Source organism: Lonchura striata, chromosome 1 (genome assembly GCF_050655825.1).
Source record: "Lonchura striata isolate lonStrDom1 chromosome 1, ASM5065582v1, whole genome shotgun sequence".
Taxonomy (NCBI): Eukaryota; Metazoa; Chordata; class Aves; order Passeriformes; family Estrildidae; genus Lonchura; species Lonchura striata.
The window spans coordinates 100,161,683-100,184,423 of NC_140703.1; the positions used below are offsets into that span (position 1 = coordinate 100,161,683).

General features: G+C 36.9%; 1 protein-coding gene across 7 annotated transcripts in view; it reads left to right on the forward strand.

Moving 5' to 3' along the window:
• Positions 1–22,741, forward strand: part of FRMPD4 (FERM and PDZ domain containing 4) — a 388,479-nt gene that overhangs the window by 173,717 nt on the left and 192,021 nt on the right. The gene's annotated exons all lie outside the window — the stretch shown is intronic.

Genomic DNA, 22,741 nt, shown 5'->3' on the forward strand with positions numbered 1-22,741 from the left:
AAATGTGAGTAAATCTTGAATGTAATAGTTATATTGTTTTCTAGCAACATAAGTTGTTATGATTTTTCCTGAAATTTTAGTTGCATATTCATCAAGGAACTGATTTGATGAAGCACTTAAGAATAAGCTTAATCATGGACCTGTGAATAGTCACATTTTTGGTTTTATTTTAAGATTGTGAATTTGTTGTGTTCAGTATCTTTGTTGATTTTTGGGGCATGGAACACACTTTGCTACTGTACTTACTTGTTTTTCTTGTGTGCAAAAACATGGAATTAATCTTTTCTGGGACTAATTTTGTGTGGATACTACTAATTTCCCAATTTTTTTTGTAACAGTGGTGTTGCTGAGCTGGTGAGGAGTGCAGAGGGGACAGGTGCCACTCTCCTGAGAAAATAAAACATTTTAAAAAGCTGAATGTGCTGATTTGGTACCTCGCTTTCAGTATTAGAGGCAATTTAGGAAGATCTTGTAAACAATTCTGTTGTGGGGTAGATTTTCAACTGCAAACACTTTGCCTCTAAAAATCTCCACAAATTTTTTGGTGTGGTTTTGTGCTTTTTTATTTTTAATGAGCTCATGTCAGTTCCCTTAAATGAATCTTTTCAGGACTTGGGGCAATATTTCCAGTGTTTCACAGGAACAGTAGTAGAACCAGATAATCTACAGCCAGCTCATATCTCTGCTATTTATAGCAAAAAATGTTTGGTAAAGTGACTATGTCTTCAGAAATAAGATTTTAGTTCTGAATTAATCTTTGCTTCAGAGAGACTTGGCTTTTTGATCTTCCTAAGGAACCTCTTTAGAAGTAAGAGAGCTTTGAATTCTGACAGGTGACTGACAGACAGTGAAGAAGAGGCACAATGAAGCTTATGTTCCAAAGAAATCTGAAAGGTCAGTTGAATTGAGGGTGGGAATAAACATTTTCCTGCTAATGCATTTTTGAAACATAAGCAATATCAGCAAATAATTCTGGAGAAATGTATTACAGATGTCTTGAGGTGACTCATGAATCATTATCTGATGGCTCTTTCAGAGATAAAAAGGCAAGAAAAAGAAAGGATGCTACTTGCCATGTTCTAAAATTCAGAAGATTAGATGATGCCAGGGAAATGCCATAAATACTGATTGAAAAAAAAATTTTTTTTTGCATCTCTTTCCTTTAGAAAATGCTGCTTCAGAAGTTTGGGTGCATTTCTTGTCAGAAAAGTAATTGAGATTATGAGTTTACAGATGTTGCATGACAGAGTAATAGGAGTTGAACCCCAGCACCTAGACTGGACAGTTTGAGATAGAAAGTTTTGTTTGGCATCTAGGATAGTGATTTTTTTCTCCCTGCTTTACCATCTGTGAATTTTTTAGGAATTCAGGTAGGTAATCCAGCCCATCATAGGCTGGCATTAAGCTTTTATGTGATTACTGTATCTAAACTAATTACAGTATACACTTATAATAAAATAAATGCTCTGTTATCAGGAGTTTTAATTCTAAAACTTTGACAGGAAATATTTTGAGAGTACTATAAACTTAGCCCAATGTAAAATCTTTCTGGGTATGAGAGTAGATACTGACTGGTTTCCCACTTGGAGCACTCTGATTCAAGAAATAAAGCAAGTTGGGCAGTGTAATGGCCTTGTAAGAGAAGAAATTAAAAGAAGGAAAGAAAAGAATGTATCTCAAATCCCTCGTTGATATCTAAATAAGAACAGGATTTCTGCTGCAGAGAAGAGTTTATGGCCTGTATCCCTTCTGTATTGCCCCCATTGATATACTTTTGGTTATGTATTCAAGTTATCTGTTATATTGTCAGCTAAAGAAACATACTTTCCTTCTCTTATTTGTGCTATCAAATTTGGCATCAGTCTGTTGGGGCATTTATGCTCAAGTAACTTTGATTGTTGTGAAGCTTCTTGTTTTGGCTATTTTTAAAGCCCAATACCTTGTTCTTTTTGCAGGCTTCACGACTACCCAGCTTTACACAAAAGAGACTGTTTCTTTGTGATGCTGCTACTGATCCCTGACAGATTGTCTATGTGTTTGTGTCCAAGTTTAGCTGAGTAAAAACCTGGCCTACTTTCTAAAGTTTTTTTCAGGTTGTAATAAATATGCCAAATTTGGAAGCAGAGAAGATTGTTCATGCTGTCTAATTTGCATGCCAATACTTTGAGTGCATTTGCAGATCATTAGAGCTTCTTAGCAGTGCTGGATTGTCTGGGAGGCTTTGGTGCTTTCTTCAATGTCACCTGCTGCTTTGGGAGAGTCTGTTTCATAAGGGAGCTATAAAGACTTTCCACATAACTCCTTGCACTTTTGAAACTGAGAAAAATTATTTTTTTGCCATAGAATCATTATGACTGGGGAAGACCTCCAAGATCGCCTGTTGACCAAATACCACCATGCCCACTAAACCAAATCACACAGTGCCACACCTGCTTATTTCTCAAACACTACAAGACAGTGACTCCAACACTTCCCTAGAGGCCTCTTCCAATGCTTAATCACACTTTCAGAGGTTAAGCTCAGTCATGCTCACTTGCAGGGAAAAAAAGTGTACTCTATATCCTTTTGTTAATATATTTTTCTTCAGTTTAATTTTTGAAAATATTTGTTCTGCTCCAAAAACAAAAGTAATATTTATTTGTCTTAAAGCAGTTGGGCACTTCTGCTTCAGATCAGATGTCTAAAAGGCTAGAAATGAGTCATAGGCCACATCCCCAGCTCATGTAAATTATCACAGTTTGAATAAAGTAAATTGAGTGGTCACTGATTAAACTGATTCTATATTCTGTGCAGATTTTCTTTAAACTAAACGAAATCAAAAAAGTCTGTTTATTCCAGGTAATTACCAACATGGGAAGCTGATAAAAATCTTTTGAACTCCTTAAGGATTCATCGGGTGTTGAAAGATTTCTAGTTTCATCTGTGATGAATAGTGTTACCTGAAATATCTTTTCCTGTAACGACTAATTGCACATTAAAATACTAACTCTTCAGTTCCACTCCTTTAAGGAAATAGGACAGTCCTGCTTTTTGTTCTTAAATGATGCTGAAAGGCTTCTAAAAGTTCTTCACAAGTTTTTAGGAGAATTTCAGAATTTTCAGGTACAGACCATTCTAACTTTTTGCTAAAAAAAAAGGGTGTTTTTATCTTTGTCGTGTGTATCTAATGCACCTTGAAAGGAAGATGTGATCTACCCAGACACAGCATACAGCTTTTATAAACTTTGTTGGCATTATGGATTTGATGTTGTTAATATGATTTTCAACTGCATTGTAGCTTCTTTTTTCAGTATTGAATATTTTACTGTATTAATCCTTAATTTAGGATTTTTCCTCTGTAATTCTTTAATTTTATTCTTGATTTCAAGATTTTTGTTAGGTACATAAGATGAATTGTGTCAAATCAGTCATTGAAATAAAACAGCATGACATCACAAAAAGTTACCTACTTGAAATTTAATAGAAATGCGTATCATGATAAAAATTTGACCTCAGCTCATTTTAGAGGTAAGTGTAGATGGACAGATTGTATTGGCAGTGTTAAAAGTGTCTGTACTTGTCAGCATGAAAAATATGCTAGAGGGGATAGATGGCCATGTCCTTAGTTTATGGTTGCCATCTGGTACCTACTCTCCTTTGTTTTTTCTCCCTACAGCTTCATTCTGTGCCCTTCAGCATCATAATTGCATATCTAGCTCTTTGGGACGTCTTTCCTGCTACAAGACAAATTCTCAAAAGCATGTAATTTGACCTCAAAATTATTTTGTATTTAATTAAAGAAATAAGTGCTCTAACTTTCACACTTGACAATGATACTATTTCAGTGGGCAAGAGAAGGACTACAGATGTCATTTATCTGAACTTCTAAAGCCTTTGACACAGTCCCCCACAACATCCTTCTCTCAAAGCTGGAGAGAGATGGATTTGATGAGTGGACTGCTAGGTGGGTTAGTTGTAAGACCCTTGCATCCAGATGCCTTGGTCAGTGCCTTTGTGTTTTGTTGAACATCAGTGACAAGTGTTGCCTCGGGGGTCCTTAATGGGACCAGTGTCATTTAATACCTTCATTAATGACTAAGACAAGATAATTGAGTGCACCTATGGCAAATTTGCAGGTGATACCAGGCTGAGTGGTGTTGTTGGTACTCCAGAAGAATCCATCCAGAGGCACCTGGATAGGCTTGAGAAATGGGCCCACAGGAATCTTATAAACCTTAGTAAGACCAAGTGCAAGGTGCTGCTCCTGGGCTGGGGCAACTCCTCATATCAATGTGGGCAGGGATGAACAGATGGAGAGTGGTGGTGCTGGTGGCTGAGAGCCTGGACATGACCTGGCCATGGGGACTTGCAGCCCAGAAAGCCAAATGTGTCCTGTGCTACATCAAAAGCAGCATGACCAGGATTTGTTCAGCCTGGAAAAGAGAAGGCTTTGGGGTGGCCTAGTTTCAGCCTTCTAGGACTTGAGGGGAGACTGCAAGAAAGCTGGAGAGGGACTGTTTTCAGGAGCATGTAGTGACAAGACAAAGGGGAATAGTTTCATACTGAAAGAGAATAGATTTAGACTAGATACTAGGAGGAAGTTCTTTGCTGTGATACTGGTGGCATGCTGGAACAGGTTGTCCAGAGAAGTTGTGGATGCCCCATCCCTGGTAGTGTTGAAAGCCAAGGCTGGATGAAGCTCTGAGGAACCTGGTCTAGTGGAAGGTTTCCCTGCCCATGGCAGGGTGATTTGAACTAGATAATCTCAAATTCTCTTCCAACACCACCCATACTGTGATTCTTTGCTCAGATATAAGAATTAGCATATGTTAGAAATTGTTTCCTTGTGCTTTTTAGATCTTGTATGGAACACTACTTTTTCCAGGTCTATATCTTAGTGTTCTGGTTCTATTTCAGTATATCCCAAAAAGATGACATATACCAATAAGATCCTCCTGAAAGCTTCTTTGCTCAAGATTTGTCTGAAGGTTGGAGAAGGAGATGGGGAAGTTTTCATTTTTGTCATTGCTGTGCTGACTGAGTGTACTGAGTGTGGAAGGAAGGGAATTGACCTCCAGAGTGTGAGCTCTTGGAACAGTGTTGGACAGATGTACAGATGTGCAGAAGATGCTGATTGATATGGAGCACAATGGAGCAGGCTGATGCTTGACTGGAAGCTGTCTGAACAAGTGCTACTTCAACAGAAAGTGTGTTGTGCAACACACAGTCTACTTTAACAAAGAATACGTTTCTATGGTATGACTGTGTAAATAATAAGAGTACAAATACATATGTTTATAAAGATTCCTAAAAATATGCCTCATTTACTAGTGGTTGAGAAAACATAGTTTCAAATGAAAATAAATAATCGCCCCCAAAAAATTTATTACTAGCAGTTGTCAGACCATTGCATCTGGTTCTTGGTTTGCTTTACCTTGAAGTGTGAGCAATTGCTTTTTAAGAGGGGTTTTGGTAGTAGGGTTCTTTGTTTTGTTTTGGGCTGGTTTTTTTGTTGTTTTGGGGTTTTTTAGAAAGATTGGAGAACTTTAGTGTGTAAATAGTGAGTTTTCACTACTAGCCATGTTTGTTGTAGTTCCAATCTTACTGTTATATTCCTATTTTGGGGAAATATTTATATATTTGGTTTGGATTGGATGGTCAGCTAATAAAAACAAGTTGCCTTAAAATATCTATGTTGCCAAGTCTTCCTCTTAATTTTTCCCATTTGTGGATGACTTTGTGCTATTCTTAGCATTCATAATCTTCACTTTTGTGTTATACCTGATATTTGGTGCCTTTGTTAATAACAGGATTCTTACTGTGCTTCATGTGAGTTTTAATATTTGGAATTCATTTATTAGGTTGCTATTTCAGAGCAGCCTAGAACTCTTTTTTGCAGCCTGTTATTTCTTTCAGGAGGGAGAAATGAGAAGGTTCTAGTGTACTGTTGCCTTGAACTCTTTACAAAAATTTAGCTTTGAAGAAATAACTGCCTTGAATAGACTGCCTACTTAGCAGTATGGGATAGACCTATCCTTTAATGCTATTAAATTTCTTGAAGTGTTGCTTAGTTTAGAAAGTAGAACACAAACTGTAGTCCCCTTCTCAAAACTCAAAGTGAGTTTTATTTTTGTTGCAAGCCCACCAGTGTGCAGCTAATTGTAAATGTTAAAAAAAACACTTGCTGAAATCTGTCCTGGAAACCATATAGCCTTTTGAAAACACAGTCCTCACAGGCTGCCTGCAGATTTGTGCAGGATTTCACAAGTAATCACAGGCTGTGCAGAAATCAACTTGAGCTGGGAAGCTGTTGGTCCTACACAGGAAGTTCTTTGGATGACAGAACTCAGTGTCTTCAACTGCAGCTCCAGAAGGAAGGTATAGTGCTCTTACTTCATTAAGTACAAATTCTGAGTCTAAACATTTTTTTCCTTGAATATTCTTAGACTGAGATACATCTGAGTTCTAACTTGGACACAATGGTTTATTATCACTTTAACCTATATTAACACAGTTTTGAAGCATTGTATTAAACTGTGTCTGGAAGTGCCACTGAATGAGTATGTGCTGAATGAAAATAATAGTAAAGTATAACCTCTCATTTTACCTGAACTAATGGAGACTGACTTTACATAGCTTGAAAGTGTAGGAAGTGTCATGTGATGGTGTCACTTCTTTCCCTGTTTAAAAAATTCTGTTTAGTTTTTTTTCCCTCTATCTTATACATGCAACATTACTTTAATAATTTTGCAGCATCTCTGAGAATGGTAGGGAAAAGTGAAATGCTGCCTACATTGATCCTGAGAAGTCTTTAGTCTCAGGTCCAGGTCATTACAGTTTCTGTCGTGCCATAGGATGGATTATTCATTATCTTATATATGACCAGTCTTCCTAATTAGTACTAATATGTTCTAGAGTGCAGTGACTTTTTAACATAGCACACTGAAATTCTTCTGAGAAGGTAAATGATAAACTGTGTTTGGAGAAGAAAAGGCATTTTCAGTGCCATTAAAAAAAAACCAAACAAAACCCAACCCCATTTTTTTCAAATTCCATTCTATTTTTCTTCTGTATGCCTTTTATTGAAATTAGGATCTCTATTTCTTATTCATTTGCCTGGATATGTTGATTTTATTTTTTTTTCTGAAGATACTGGATTAAAATTTAACATTTAAGAAAAAAGTTTCATTGTTTTAAGATTGGTTTTTTTTTTTTTTTCATTGCAGTCTGCTCTGGTGGCAAATACTGGTTGAGGAGAATGTCCTTATGGTGTTTACCAGGTTTCTCTGGGTGCAGTGTTATTTTTCTTACAACTGTAAATCTCAAGAGTTAGAGAGTTATAGTGGTGCACTTCAGTGTGAGAGCCGGGTAGAGAGAAAGAAGCTTCAGAAAGAAAATTTACTTTGTATCTGGAAATGCACAGGGGGGTTTTTGATCCCAGAATCTGTGAAGAAGCAACATCTGGTAATGATGACAATGGAATATAACCTCTTGGGGAAAAATTCTGAAGGCATTACATTGTGTGTCTGTCTACTGACTTCTGTGAAAAAAAAACATTTCAGACTAGTTGGATCTTCTGTTATTTCAGGCAATTCTAAAATATTTATTATAGATGCTTCCTGAATACATATGAATTCTAAACATTATTTCCTACTGAATCTCTTTCTGTAGTCCTCAACAATGGAAATGAAGGACTACTTTCTGCAGTATTTCAGAAATACAAGGTTTTCTTTTCTCAAGCAATAATTCATTAAATTGCACTTAATCAATATTTGCTAATGTGTTCGATATCACTGAATTATATTTTAGCTGTAATAAACAAAAAAATAATGTGAGCTCTTGCTCAGAAACACATTGCTGTTTTGAACGAACCAAAGCTGGAGCATTACTGAAAATTAAAGAAGAAAAGAGTGGGAAAAATGAGTCTTAAGTTTTTACTGCACTAAGCTTGGAGAAATCCCCCAAAGCAAGAATTTAAATCTCAATGTTTAATACTTTTGCCAGCATGGAAATAAAAATGCTACACTTGGTGTATTTTCATTGGAAAAAGAAAGAAAGGTGCTGGTTCTGGGTCTTTTCAGGAATCTTCTGAACAGCAATTCTTTTCTCTTCTCCAAACATTAAGCTGTAAAAGCACTGCAAATGGTACAATCTTTCAGTGGACTTCAGAACACAAAGATGAGCAGTTGTATATGCTGACTAAACCCTCTTTTTTAATGTATCTGTAGGAGATGGGGCTATTGGTTTTTCTTAGTCATCTTGGAGCAGACAATAGAATATTAGAACTATTGGGAAATGCTGTGTAACAAAGCTTATCATTTGTACTGTCTGCAGTATTTTTTGGTAATGTGGATAGAATTGCTGACCTTCACAAAGACAAATGAATTACATTAGCGCCATGATGCCTGGGTCCTTGTCTCCCAAAACCTTCAAATATTCCAGTTGGTGTTAAGTAAAATAGAGTATTCTGTGGAAGTCATTACTGCTTCTGGCAGTATTGTGGCTCCCTTTTAAAGCTTCTTAAAATGTATAAAATTAAAAACCCATCAGAAAGTGGTACAAGCACAGTTTTGTACATAGAAAAAGAGGAAGTAGAATGGATGTGAGAAAAGGTGCACTGCATATGAAATGTCTCAGTAATGGATCATTTTGAGATGTATGGCAAAGGAAAGTACAGAAGTTTATAATGGCATAGATCATAAAAGGAAGCAAAGGAGCAAAAGAGACAGTTTACAGAAGGTGACACAAAGTCAGTCAGCTCATCTGTGGAGAATATCAACTCAAGAAGTATTTTCTAGGTCACTGCTAGCCATACTTGCCTTAACTGCTGTAGGTAACTTCGATTACCAAATTGTATGCAGTGCTGACAGCTGAGGCAGAGGTTCTCATGATGGTGCATATTGTGATGGCTGCTTGTGTAGGAGAAGGTTTACTTTTGGGGATAATACATGTTTTCAGAATTTCTCATTTTACTAAGTCCCAGAAGACTAGTAAAGGCCAAGGAAAGTATGTAAAAGAATGAATATAATTCTGCTTCTCGCCTTCCTTTTTTTTTTTTTTTTTTTGTTTGGTTTGGTTTTTGTTTTCACCCTTTCAGGGGCAATGCAAGCTGAAGACTTGACTTTCTTTGACAAAAATATTGGTGGAAAATAGTTACACTATTTGAAGATTTGTGGAAGAAAACAGGTTGATAAGAGCAAATCACACTAAACCAAGTCAGTCTTTCACTGTGTTTCAGAAGAAAATTTGATGCACTAGGTATTTTCCTCTCTTAAAATCCCAGTATGACTCTTGCTATTATGTAATGAATATTGCAGGGAGAACTAGCTTAGGTGACACAAAGCAGAATGTAGCTAGAAAACTTCCTTCTAGTTGTCACCCATTTACATAGGAATTTTTAAGATTTGTAGAGTTCTGATAAGTCTGATGTTGCCCCATATTTCTGTGAGTGAGCTGAATGATGGCGTACATGTACTCTGTTACATTTCCAGGTGACATTTCCTCCTTAAGAACATATTAAGACAACTGTCAGAATGATATAGGCAGACCTGATCCTGTCTCGAGGAAATAAATGCATGCAGGAACTTTTTCTAATTCCATGTCATTTCACTATTGCTTTCTGGCACCTGCCAGCTCTCTGTCTGGCAGGTAGGAGAGGGAGAAGGGCTTTGTTCTTTGCTTTTTGTTTTTAAATGTCCAGGGACTAGGGAACATCTGTTTCCTATATTTTTGCTTTTAAGCAGAAGGCAGCATTGTTACACTAGTCTGGTCCCTTGTAACTTCACTAGAAGTGATTTCGTTTGGTCCTTCTCTTCCATCCAAAATGCAGCATTGATTTGGAAGGCCTTATCTCTAGGCCTGTGCATTCTAATGCTGAAGTTGCAAGAGCTTTATATAGTGCTAGAGCACTGTTTTATACACACGCTCCATAAAAATTACATGGTTGTGGTCTGGGCTAGAGGGTAATAGAGAAATATAATTAAACAGTTGTCATTGTCATTTGAGCACGTTAAGACTTGCATAGACCTATTTTCTAGCACCACTTGAAGAAGAAACACAGTGTTTCAACTGTGAGACTGTCTGCTCTAGCAGAATCTATTCTGGCTTCTCAAAAGGTCATAAAAACCCCCAGTAAGCTCATGGATATTGTCTTTCAAAATGCCTGAAAAGTGATCTGTATATCTTTCTTCAATTCTACAGATATTTTGGTCATCATTGCGTGAGAAGAGCAAAGACAATTCTTTAAAATGGGTTTGCTCTACAAGTTCCATTCCTTTACTAACCATTTATCCCAAAATACATGTAAGCATACAACCGATACTCTTCATGAGATGCATGGCTGAGTTTTACTGATTCCATTGGCTCATTTCAACCTGGATTACAAAGAAGAAGATAACCTTTCTCCAGCTCTAAATAGATAAAGTGCTTGGAACCTTTTTTCCAAATGTGCTATCCTGATCCAAGCCAGATGTGGTCTTATATCTTTATTTACGGTTATATTGAAAGTGTGGAAACAGTTCAAGTTATTTGACTTTTTTTTTTTTTTCTGAGTGATGGTGAAGCATTGCCATCAAATAAAAAAAACAACAAAAGAAAACATACCTTGAAATACTAGTGAAGGGTTACTTATTCCTAAGTACAATTCTTTCCTCTTTTCCCATCTGAGACTTCACTGAAAGGCCCCAAGGTAAAAATAGGCATAAATTTTATACTCAGGCTAACAACAATCTTCTTAGCATCCCAGTATATCTCCTCTTCTCCTCTAAACCATGCCATCTCATAGAAAAAACATAGTATGAGGAGTTTTGTATTTTTAGAAGGAAAATTTCTTCTGATAAAATTGGTACAAATTATTTTTCCCACTATGCCATTGCTATATTGCTATATATATATATATATATATGCCAGAACATCTCTGTTAATTTTCTCACTTAGAAGTGAGAAAATGAAGAAAAACAATGGAAAAACAGGTTTCAACATTACTCAGGAGAAGTTCAATTATTGCTACTATGATGAAGGGTTTTTTAAAAAGGTTGTAAATTACTGTGTGTAGTAAGTAATTATAGTTGTGTTACAGCTGTCAGCATAAATGAGCAAAATACACTTGGAAGTTAAGAATCCATTTATGCTGTTTATTCTGGAACTTTTTCACCATAATTTAATAATTCAGTATTGGTCTTACTAGTGTGACCTGAATTAATGAAGATCCATTCTACTGTATTTCTTAATCAAAAGCTGACAAAAGGTGTGCCTATTTTTCTGTTCTCCTGTACTGTGACATCCACAATAATACTTTTTAAGTATGGTGGAATACAGCTGAACATGGAAGACACAGTGAAGAATCCCATTTTAACTAAAATGAAAAATTACTCATTACATGCTCATTTAAAAGTGGCCACTCCTTTAATGAGTCATCCTGTAAGATACAGAATGGCTCTTCTAGCTGTGTCTATGAGGCCTCATCTTACACAGCCAGGAGGGTCATCAGTGACCTGTCAGCGAGCAGGAGTTGGGACCTTCCAGGGGTCCCTTCAAGCCCTGAGAGGCCATGTGGCTCCAGAGCCCACCTGGCTCCTGTACCCAGCTTCTCGTGCTCAGAAACAGCTTCTGAGGGCTGCACTGGTGGTACCTACACGTGTGGGGGGTATGTGGGTCCCCCTGGCATGATGCCTGTGCTCCTTCTTGCCTCTGGTGAGCAGAAGCTGAAAGAGGAAGAGGATGAGAAAAAGAGGAATGGAAAATAGTGAAAGGAAATTCAGGGGTGCAGAGCTCCCAAAAGAAGAGGTGGCTCTAGATGAGAAGAAACTGAAGGTAACAGAAGAAGGTAGGAAATGAATACAGGCATGTAGGAATTTCTTGAAGGGCAACCATGAAACTTTTTCCAGGTTATCTGAGAGGTGGACTATGATTCAGTAGCCAGTTTTTTTTAATCCAATCATTAAGAAATAATATAAAGTTTTGAAAGCTGCTTTAGCCTTTCCCCTTCTCCTTTAAGTGCCAGTTTCACAAACAATCTTAGTTCTTGTTCTTGGTGACAAATAATTGGTTTAGTCTGTCACATAATGCTGCAGAAATGAGAAAAACCAGTACAAATACCATGTAACATAAAAACGTTCCAGTACCTTTGTACTTTGGAGAGCACCTGAACATGCTGGGGTGGAAGACTCATCCTCTGGAGGAAAACATCTGAAAAATAACTTTATATTTACACACATTTAGCCTCATTTTTGTATTTTTCATTTCCAGAAACCATGTTAACATATATCATGTGTATTTGCAGAAGAAAAGCTAAGTAATAATTATTTACAGAAAAATCTAGTGCATGTGTCATCTCTAAAATGGGCAATACATGGTGGTGTACTTCTGAGGGTCTTGGGATTTCCATTTGAGCCTAATGGAGATGGCAACTTTTTACTAGGAATTGAGGCAAGAGATATTGTTTCTCTGAACAAAGGAAGACTAAGAGATAGCTCTTCCTGTTTTCTAGAGCCTCACAAAAACCCCAACCTCTTTAATTAAAAACAAAACAAAACAAAACATAAACTTAGTTGCAGAAGAATATCCATGGCAATGATAAAGGTGGTCAGTGCAAGGACAGTTCCTATTAAAATGGTATTTTGTGGGCTTAGATGTAGGTCAAAGTTTAGGTTGCTTATGAACTTTGTGCCAGAGCAAAGGCATGTATAAATACTGGTGAAAATTTGTATATTGTAAGCATAGCCTGGGAGGACATGGTCTCCAGAGTCATGCAGGATAGTGCCCATCAGCTGTGCCCAGAAGCACAAGGATTAGACAGATGAATTCAACTGAGAGAACAAAATGTTTAAACTGAAGCCCAGATTAGGAAAGGACATTGCAACCTGGTTACTGGGAAAGAAATCCTCAATCTTCATTTTATGATCACAAAATATTGGTTGGTTGCTTTGGTGTGATTTTTTTGATTTTTTTTTTTTTTTTTTTTGGGGGGGGGTTTGGTTTTTTTTTTTTATTTTTGAGGGGGCTTGAGTGTGTGTGTCTATGCTTTATGAGGTTATTTTGTGGTGGGAGAAAAAGATATTTAAAGAAACAAGTAAACAAGGTTCTGCATAGATACTTTAGGATAGAATTTGGTTAATTCTGAGATATATGCACACTGACTGGATGTAGATATGCATACACCTGCATTGCTTTGCAAATAGATTTTTTATTGTCTTTTACAACTTCATACTAAAATAAAATAGGTGTCTAAAAAAGTATTGCTGAATTTGGATATGATAGATTATATCATGCATTACTAGCTTTCTGGGACATAGATGAAGGTATCTGCCATCTGTATTTTACTACTGCTGTGAGAAACATAATGCAGTATCTACTTTTTTTAGTCAGAATTTTGATTAAATTTTCTCCTTTCACAATTTATTGCATGACTTTTTAACTTGGATAAGCTGCTGCATTTCCAAGTAACATACATTCTGAAATAACAGTATCCTCTCTCACTTTACAGTCTTATATCTGAGGGTGACAATTACTTCATAATTTTATAATTTCTTTTGATTACTGCAGAGTACTAACTTGTCATTTAAGCAGTGACTCTATCCTGGGCAAGGAGCCTCATTTTAGTAGCAACTGTACAATGCACCAAATTAGCTGGTATGTGTTTAATAGATCACATTTACATTATCAGTTAATGTAACACATACCCTTAAAGCTATAAAAAGTGCTAAGTTTTAGATACCATGCTGTTTCACTTGAAGGCTATATGTATTACTGTATATATTACTAAGAGACTGTTTCAAACTTTTATTTAAACTGAGAATCCCTGCAAAAAATTCTGAAGCTCAGTTCTAAAAGCCACCTGTCCTCAGTAAATCTGAAACAGAAATACTTACGGATTACATAAGTACTGTTATTTTTGTAAATTCACTAGCTTTCTTTCAGAGACCTGAATACAGATGACGAGGGTAAAATATTGTGCTTTTTTCCCTAATCCACACTGCAATTTGCTATTAGCATGCTTCATAATGGGTTTACTGTCATCATTGTTGAATTGAATGGGGTTAGCTGAGTCACTGAGTGATTGTGGTGCTTGAATTTCTTGCTTAAACTGTGCTGTTATTTCTATGAGCACAATACTAACATGTTTCCTTAAAAATGAAGTCACAGTGTCACTAAAGGGTTTGGTTTTTGAAGTTATCCCTCCCTGTTTCTTTCAGGCAGAAACCTTGTTTCAGTCCTAATCCTTTTTAACTCTCCTAAACAAGTACTTGTTTTCGTTCTTTCATTAGCCTTCAGAAGAATTGTGACTTTGTTTTATGGCAATACTAACAAGGTCAAAATTTCAGATGTATTATTTTCTTACCATCCAGATCCTCTTTTCTTATAGCAAACCAGTTGCTTTGCAACTCTGAAATAGAAATGGCTTCTAGCCATATAGCTGAACCAAGAGGAAGACGTGATGGGCAGACGTTTTCTGACTTGAATCACAGAGTGGTTTTGAGGTGGAAAGAACCTTAAAGATCATCCAGTTCTAACCACCCTCGGCCAGGGGCAGGGACACTTCCCACTAGACCAGGTTGCTCAAAAGTTGAGTCTCTATCTGTTCACACTTTTGTGCATATTTTTATCTGGAATGCAGTTTGCCATCCCTAAAGCAAAGGCAGAACACAGCAGGTGTCACACAGGCCAGGTGTCTCCCAAGGGTGGGTGGGTAGCTCTGCAGAAAAGGATTCATAATCCCCTGTACTGCTGGGGCTGGGCCAGGGCAGGGAGCTAAGCAGAGATAATTCCTTTTTCTTTTAGGGATTTGGGTATGGTTGTTTATTTAATATGTTAATATTTGGGGAAAGTTACAGAGGAATTGACCCTTAGGGATTAGTACTCAATTCCTGCCTGTATTCCTGTGGATTTGTGATTCTTTCAAGTGGAAGAGTATCAGTATCTAGACAACTGACTTCTATAAGGCTTTCAAATTCCTGAGCCTTGCTCATGAATCTCTCACCTTCTGGGGCAGTGATACTTCTCTGATGTATGAGATTCCATTTAATGTGTTTAATCCTCATTTCCTTTTCAAAGAGCAGCAATTGCAATACATAGCTATTATACTTTCTTCAGAGCTCTAATCCTAGGTGTGAGTTAGGGTTTATCAAATTATTTTGTATAAGGACTAGGTTACAAAACAGTGATTAGAAAACAAACACTTTATGGGTTATTGAGGAGAGAAAGTAGTAATCTGAAACTGTCAAAATGTTTTCAATGTGGAAGCATGTATCCATCACAGTTTATTGTTGCACAAAAAGGTAAACTAAGGATGTTAAATTCTGAACTTAAAGAGAATAACTGAATTAATAATATTCTGCTATAAAATAAAAGTAACAATTTTATTAGAAATACTGTAATAAAGATCAGTGCTTCATAATATATTTTCATAGATTACTTCTAGAAATGGTATTTTTATGAAATATCTTTGTGGTAGCTTTTTACATTTTTACCTAATCTGTAACACTGATTGTTTCTAGAGATGTATTTCCATAGATTTATTTAGTGACTAGTTCTATGTTAAAGACTGTATCACAAAAGGAGTTAAAAAAATTAGCTTCCTAAAAAGAATACTTAAAAATACTTTATAAAGTATTTTCTGAGGTCGCAGTTATGCCAGTGAAGGATGAGTGGTGATCTGTCTTTGTGCAAGCTGCATTAAAAAGTAGCAGTTCCTTCTTATATTTTAAAAATGGTTTCAGACACGACTTATCACTAAAGAAGGGACAGTTTCACTGGTGCTGGGTGAAATTGTGTGATTTGTCCATGATGGTGTTTGGTGTTCTATAGTAACCCACATGCTGATGTGAAGAAACAGCTGAAAAATTGTAAAGGCTACATTTCTACATGAAGTGAAGAGCAATTTTGTCTGCTGAAATAACTGATCAAAAGATATTTTTAACTCATAAAACAGTGTTTTGCCTTTTTTTTTTTTTTTTCTGTAATACCTAATAGTTTTCCTTAGTGATGGGAAATTCCTTTTAAATCAAATTAAAAATGCAAATACAGCATTTAACTTGCAATTGTGGTGTACTTTTATTTTGCATAAGTGGGACAGATTTGGTTTTGGGTTTTTTTTTTGGCAGGGGAGAGGGGCTATGCAGTGCTAAAGCTCTAAGGGCTTTAACATATGGATTTTTCCAAATCCAATTATATCTTGATTAATATTCAATCAGTCTTGTATATAATTCAGTAACCTTTCCAGGGACAGGAACTTGAAACTTACAATAAAAAAGATGCTTTTATATATCTTTAAATTCCAGACCTCTGACCAGGGTGCTGTGCTGGAGGGTGGGCTAGCATGGCGTGGTTAGAATGCAGATGCTCAGGCCACTGCAGTTCCATAGAGGCTGAGTGGTGATGGTGCTACCTTTCCATACACCCATCTCCTTCCCATTCTTTCATTTTTGCAGGCAGTATAGATTTTTTTTTTTTTCCCAGTAAAATGAGATGGAAACTACAGCCAAGTTAAATATGTTCAGTGATGTGGAAATTCTGTAAAGGTTTGGGGACAGATATCAAAGCAGGAACCAATCTTTGCTTGCAGTGAAAAGAAGTCATTCTCGTGCATGTGGAATACTTGTTCCCTCTAGGTGCTCGTGCCCTTCCCTTTTCTCTCCAGCTGGGGATGGAATCTTTAACAAGATGGAAGTGCTTGGTGACTTCCTGCTGAACCCTCATGACCAAAGGAAATTACTTGCTAATTAAAGTATGTTATGAAAATAAGATCTAATGTAATAGAAGACTAAATCATAGTCCTGCAAAATATACAGAGCTTATATTTATCCCACATAATACTTGATATTCTAGTAAAATATATGATAAAGTAATAAAATATTACTTAGTTATATAATTATAGTAAAATAATAGGCATTGACAAGCAAGGATTGTGTCCTTATCTAAGAGCATGTTATTTAAATCACTGCAAGAAAGATAGAAAAATCAGAAATTACTGTGGAATGGAAACATAAATGTCTTGAGATTATGTAGACCCCAAGCTGGGGTTCTGTAAGAGGAATGTAGGAAGTGCATGAGGGACTGACAACATGTTATAAATGTATGCAAGAATTGCCCAATGTAGGATTTTTAAATAAACATGAGAAATAAAGATTAGATATGCAATCATTTTATACTGATCTTTTATTTAAAGCAAAACCATTTGGAATTTACAATTCTGTAGGTTCCTGTGAGAGCTCTCACTTTAGATTTGGTAGCTGTAGTGATAGATTTGGGTTTGACATAGTTTTAGGATAAGCAAAAGGGTGAAATAAGTCCACCTCAAGAAATATCTCTGCCTGTGTTATTCTGATAAGAAAATATTGTACCTTTGTGGCTTGACTGTGAATGACTTGATATTCTCTACTCAGAAAAGAAGAAGATAAGATATACTTGAAAATAAAGCATTGGTCCAACTGAATAATTTATTCTCTTTATTGCAGACAGTTTTGTAAAATGAATTCCTTCAGTGTTTCATTTATGTTCCTGGAGGCTCCCTGGTGGCTTAGCTTTTTATATGAAGGAAGCTATGCTTTTGTGGCTCATCTGAGCTACTAAGGGCAAGGTAGCAAATTTGTCTTTCAACATTTTGCTCAACCTTGTATGTAGTAGACTTCAGTCAGACTTCTCTATTTCTGTATCTCAGACAGCTGAGGGTTATAATGCCCATGCAGCTGATGAACTTTGAAACTGGTGTGTTCATGAGAGTGATTCAATGCTGTGTGCTCTGTCTGAACCTTTCCTACAACACTGCAGTGACTGACTGTCGTCCTTTGTGGAAATTTCATCCTGTCAGGATATTGTCAAAATGCTGGGGAGGCAGATTATGCTGCTTCCCCTGGTCCTGTGTCTGTTGGGGGAAATTAGAAGGGGGGATTCCTAAATGAAGTATGGTGGATTAATGATTGGGTGGGTTTTACTTTTTTTCTGGTCTTGTTTTGATTTGGGGTTATTCCTGTTTGTTTTGGGGGATTTTTTGTGTGTGGTGATTTTTTTTTTTTGAATGGGGGGAGCAGGTTGCGGTTTTTTTGAAATTTATTTTCTGAATCCTTAATCTTTGTGGCTGTTTTTAGATTATGATAACCTCTGAAATCAATCATCAGAATCTGAAGCAGGGATTGTGATGGATTCTATCCTTGCAGTGCCTCCAGTATGTGCTGGCTTGAATTCAGCATTATGTGAACAGATGGTTGTTACAACTTAGCTTTCTGGTGCTCTTAATAGTACAAAATTATTGGAGTATTAAAAAAAAAAAAAAAAAAAAAAAGGCAATAGCATTTTCCTTGTTTCCATTCCTGAGCTGGATGAGAGGGAAGAAGTGGCCAGCAGAGGTGATTTTCTCTGCACAGCAGACTGAGGAACAGCACAGGGCAACGTGGTGCCCATGTGCACAATTCCTCTTGACGTTAATGGCCCTTATGAATATAAAGTGAGGCTAGCATGCAGTGATTACACACGAAGAGCCAAATTATTATTGGTAATGATGATGTGTATATGTTTCAGTGGAGGCTGGATTGCTTCTAATGGGTTTTGTTTTCAATTCCCATGTTTAATGTGAGGTACTTCTGGCTCCTCAGTTCTTGTTTAAAATAGGATTTCTGTTTTCTGCTGTCTGTAAAACATAATTCCTGGTTTCTCTCCATTGATATATGCACTTTTATTTTTGCTGTTCATTTTTTTTGAGGGGGTGTGTAGTGGTTTTTTTAGTTGACGGGTTTTTCTTTTGTTTATTTGTTCTTGAACTGTCAAAATAAGCAGCATATTTTCACCTTATATAAGGTATAACTCACACCTTATGTAACTGTTGTGATAAGAGTATGAAACTTTGCAGAAAATAACCCCCCTTGTGTCCAACTTGTCCTCAGACATCAGAGGGGTGGGGTGCAGCTGGCCTTAATTTCTGATTTATAACCAATTCAACCCTATATGTCTGGTTACATTGAATCAGAACGTTCACCATCACAGATTCACAAAGTGCAGTTTCTTGAAGCAACAGGTTATAGATTATTGTTAGATTGCTGGCAATAAATTCAGTCAGCTTGAAAATATGAGCATGTAGTGCTCTATACACCTGTTTTTGTGTGTGCTTTGATGTGGTTAGAGGTACAAATCTTACCCAAGAGGTGTCCCTGCTTTGAAGGGCAGAGTAAGGAGCAAGCCTGTCAAGTAAACGTTTTCTCTGATGTTGGTTTGTATTCTGACCCTCCCTAATGGGTCAGATTTAAAGTATCAATTTTTTACTTTTTTAGAAAAATGGAAGTGTGCCTAGTCAAAAATAATTGCTTACCTGTTGCTACAATCAGAAATGGTGGGGGGAACCTGTTTTCTTATTTTCATGTTGGTTGATGTGATTTTTTTAATGTATAAATTAAATGGTGAATAATGACTTCTTCTTTCCCTTCACTCAAACTGAGTTTTGTAGCTAATGGTTGAAACAAAGACAGCATAGAACCATAACACCTCAGTATCCTCCTCCCCCCAGCTGAAGTGGCAGTGAAGGCCCTCTGACATCTGCCAGAATTTTAACTCATATTGTTAATCTCCTTGAAGGACCAGATTTATTACAATGTTTGTTATGAATAGAGGAGGGAGAGTGGAGGTAATGTCTGGCACAGAGATACAAGTGCTATACTGGGATAACATCAGGCTATGAGAGTCCACCCCAGCCCTCATTCAGCTGTTAAGCCCAGCTCAAGGCCAGGTGCAAGGTGAGCAAGTGGCCCAAATAATGGTTTTTGCTAATTCCACCAGCATCTCTGTATCTTTACAAGACAAATTTGTCAATCTCCCACAAGAACCAATGTAAGCTATGAGGGAAGTCAAATCACAGAAGCAGCAGGTGGCAAGTAATGGTGAAGTGGAAGCAAGGCAACTGGGAATTTTAGAGGAGGCAGGGAATAGAAGAAAAAGCATTCCTGCAGCTGGGGCTGACTGTGCCCAGGCAGTTGGGAATGTGTGAGCACCACGAGGGGCTGTGCCTGGGGCAGTACAGCTGTGAGGAAGGAATGAGAGTTCTCATTCAGGTCATCATCTCCTGGATGGCATGCATGCTTCTACTGGATTCACAAGGTGAAGCAATGGAAAATCTCAGGACACTCTGGAAAACTTAAGTAATCCGCTGATTCACTATTAGATGACAGGCATTACTTAGTCTCTTTTTATCCTTCTGTTCCTCTATGAGTTTCTGTATTTGGCTGTCCAGCCTGAAATACTGTCAGGGTGCTTTCCACCCTGCCTTTTGATGATGTGGATGGTGAAACTGCCTGACAGGTGATGTTTGGATGCTAGCTTGCTCATGGCAAAGACCAGATTAGCCAAGCTTAAAACCTCTGACATTTTAAAGGAAAAACCAATCCAAGCAAAACAAAACAAAACACCAAAAAACCAAAGCTAAACAAACAAACAAAAAAAAAACCCAAACCAAAACAAACAAACAAACAAACAAAAAACCCCAAAAAACTTGACAGAAACCAAATCCCCAGAATTCTGGAAGTTTTTTTCCTGGATAAAACACATTGCTGTTATATCAAGAGTCTTTACTGGGGAAAAAAGTTAGGTGTTTTGGTCACTCTTTTCAAGGGACAGAATGCCAGTATGATAATTATAATGATAATGAAATATTTTAGAATTGCTGTTGGTGAATCTTAGTGATGTACATGACTGAAATTATGAAATGGAGCTTTCAAAGAAGAAAATGGCCAAAAAAGCCATTACCTTTAGAAGGAATAAATAGTGTGAAATTAATTGTTTGCCCTAGGAAACCTTAATAAAGGATACTCTTTCTCTCTTTGTAAGTAAGAGGAACAGGAGATGGTAATTTTGAACAGAAAAAATATTTTAATAGTTTCTCTTCCATGGTCGACTTCAGTGCATGTCTTCTGACAAACCAAAGGAGGAGCCATGTTGTGAGTTCAGCTGAAAACTTGTCTCAAGAGCTCGAATATGAGTAAACCCAGATGGATTTGCTCCCCAAGACATATCAGTCATGTAATTTATTTCCACTTTTGCAAAGTACTTCATTTCAAATTAAATGAGATTTATCTCAGGCAACTCTAGTTTTGTGTAGTCATTACTAGTTTATCAAGCATGGCCATTACTTTCCAAAATATTTTTATTACAGTTTTAATAAATAATTCAAGATATGTTACCATTTTCATTGCTGTCTCAGGACTGAGAATTTCTAGTGGCCTTCAGCCAGCTGCTTAATTTATCCAATGCACTTTATGGTTTTGGAAAAGTGATCTCTATCTCTAGGAAAGGAGGTACATATTCAAGGCTAGGAATAGCTGGCATAGCAGTTGGTTTATGCTGATATTTTATTTTGGCAATCACCAGCTTTCTGATTACATTCAGTACTTGCAGCTGTCCCTATTAGGACATTAGCTCATATGCCTGCAGTAAAGATTCCCTTTCTTTAGTTACAGTAGAATGAGACAAATATTATATTGTATTTATTTGGTTATTTTTAGTTAACTCATGCTTGTGCTAGAAGATGTACACACAGGAGTGCAGGAGAGGAGGGTATTTGAAACAGAAATGGGTGGGAATGAATAGAACCTGCACAACTTGTGAAAGAGCACCCAGATTTGGCCCATGGGGCAGAGGGAGATAATTATGGCAGGAAGAGAGAGGTGTGAGACAGTGAGAGTATGTTGGATTGGGAGCTCCTTTGGGGTTAGGAGAAGCAGAAGGTTGAATGCATCTGCTTATGATGCATAGTTTGGCTTTTATCCATGTATCTTAAAGGTCCTTTTTGACAGAGAATTTGATTCACTCTTGAAATACTAACTTGAAAAACAACACACCCTTTCTTAATTTTTCCCTTCTGAAAAGTGGTTCAAAATTCCAAGTTTCTTCTAGTTGCACTGTTGGCAAAATATGAATCCTGAACCTTTAAATCTGCAGTACAGACCCATTACTGTGGAGGAAAAGAAGAAATTTAATCATCTTGGGGACCCAAGTGTTAGAAAGCTTTTTATAATGTTTCTTTGTATCAAAACTCTTTGGTAAATACAATAATAGGGATCCAAAGCTGAGTTTGAGCTTCAGGTATGAGAGGAGACTGCTGTCCGTCAATTCCAGAAACAATCAAAAAAGAATCACCTTGCATGATCAGCCCAAGAGGCTGTTAATTATTGGCTTGGCAACAGTTGCATAGAGCTGCTACATGGGTGGGATAAAATTGCTTCACTTTATAGGGAAGCATAGGATGTCTTGTAAGTAAAAGGTGTATGGGAACCCAGAAGTATGGTTGAAACTCTTTTAAAAGGAGTCAGAATCATAGATTTTCTGCCTGCTTCTGAAAGGAAGATGAAGTGTGATCTAGTTGAAGTAATGACATTTAATTAAAATTGAGCATTCATGAGAAGCAAAAGTATGATTTCATTGGCTTTTTTTTCCCTATGGATTTTCATGTAGGAGTATATGTAAAGTCATTGAAGCATTTCTGTGAAGATTTCTAGCATTTGGATTCAAATTGGTACTGGTAATGCTGATCAAAATTAAGGGAGAAGATGTAGGATAGTATTACAGTTATGTAGCAAAGGTAGTACTTATCTTTTTGTCTCTTTATTTGTTTGTTTCATTTTTTGTTTTCCTAGTTTCTTTATTAATTTATTCAGTGCATATTGAGCTCAGGATCAGTGAACAAAATATTGGCAACTACAGAGCTTATCCCAACTACTGAATCAATCACTCTCAAAAATGCGTACTTGTTGCATTTTCAAGTGACTATTTGGTACACCAAATTACC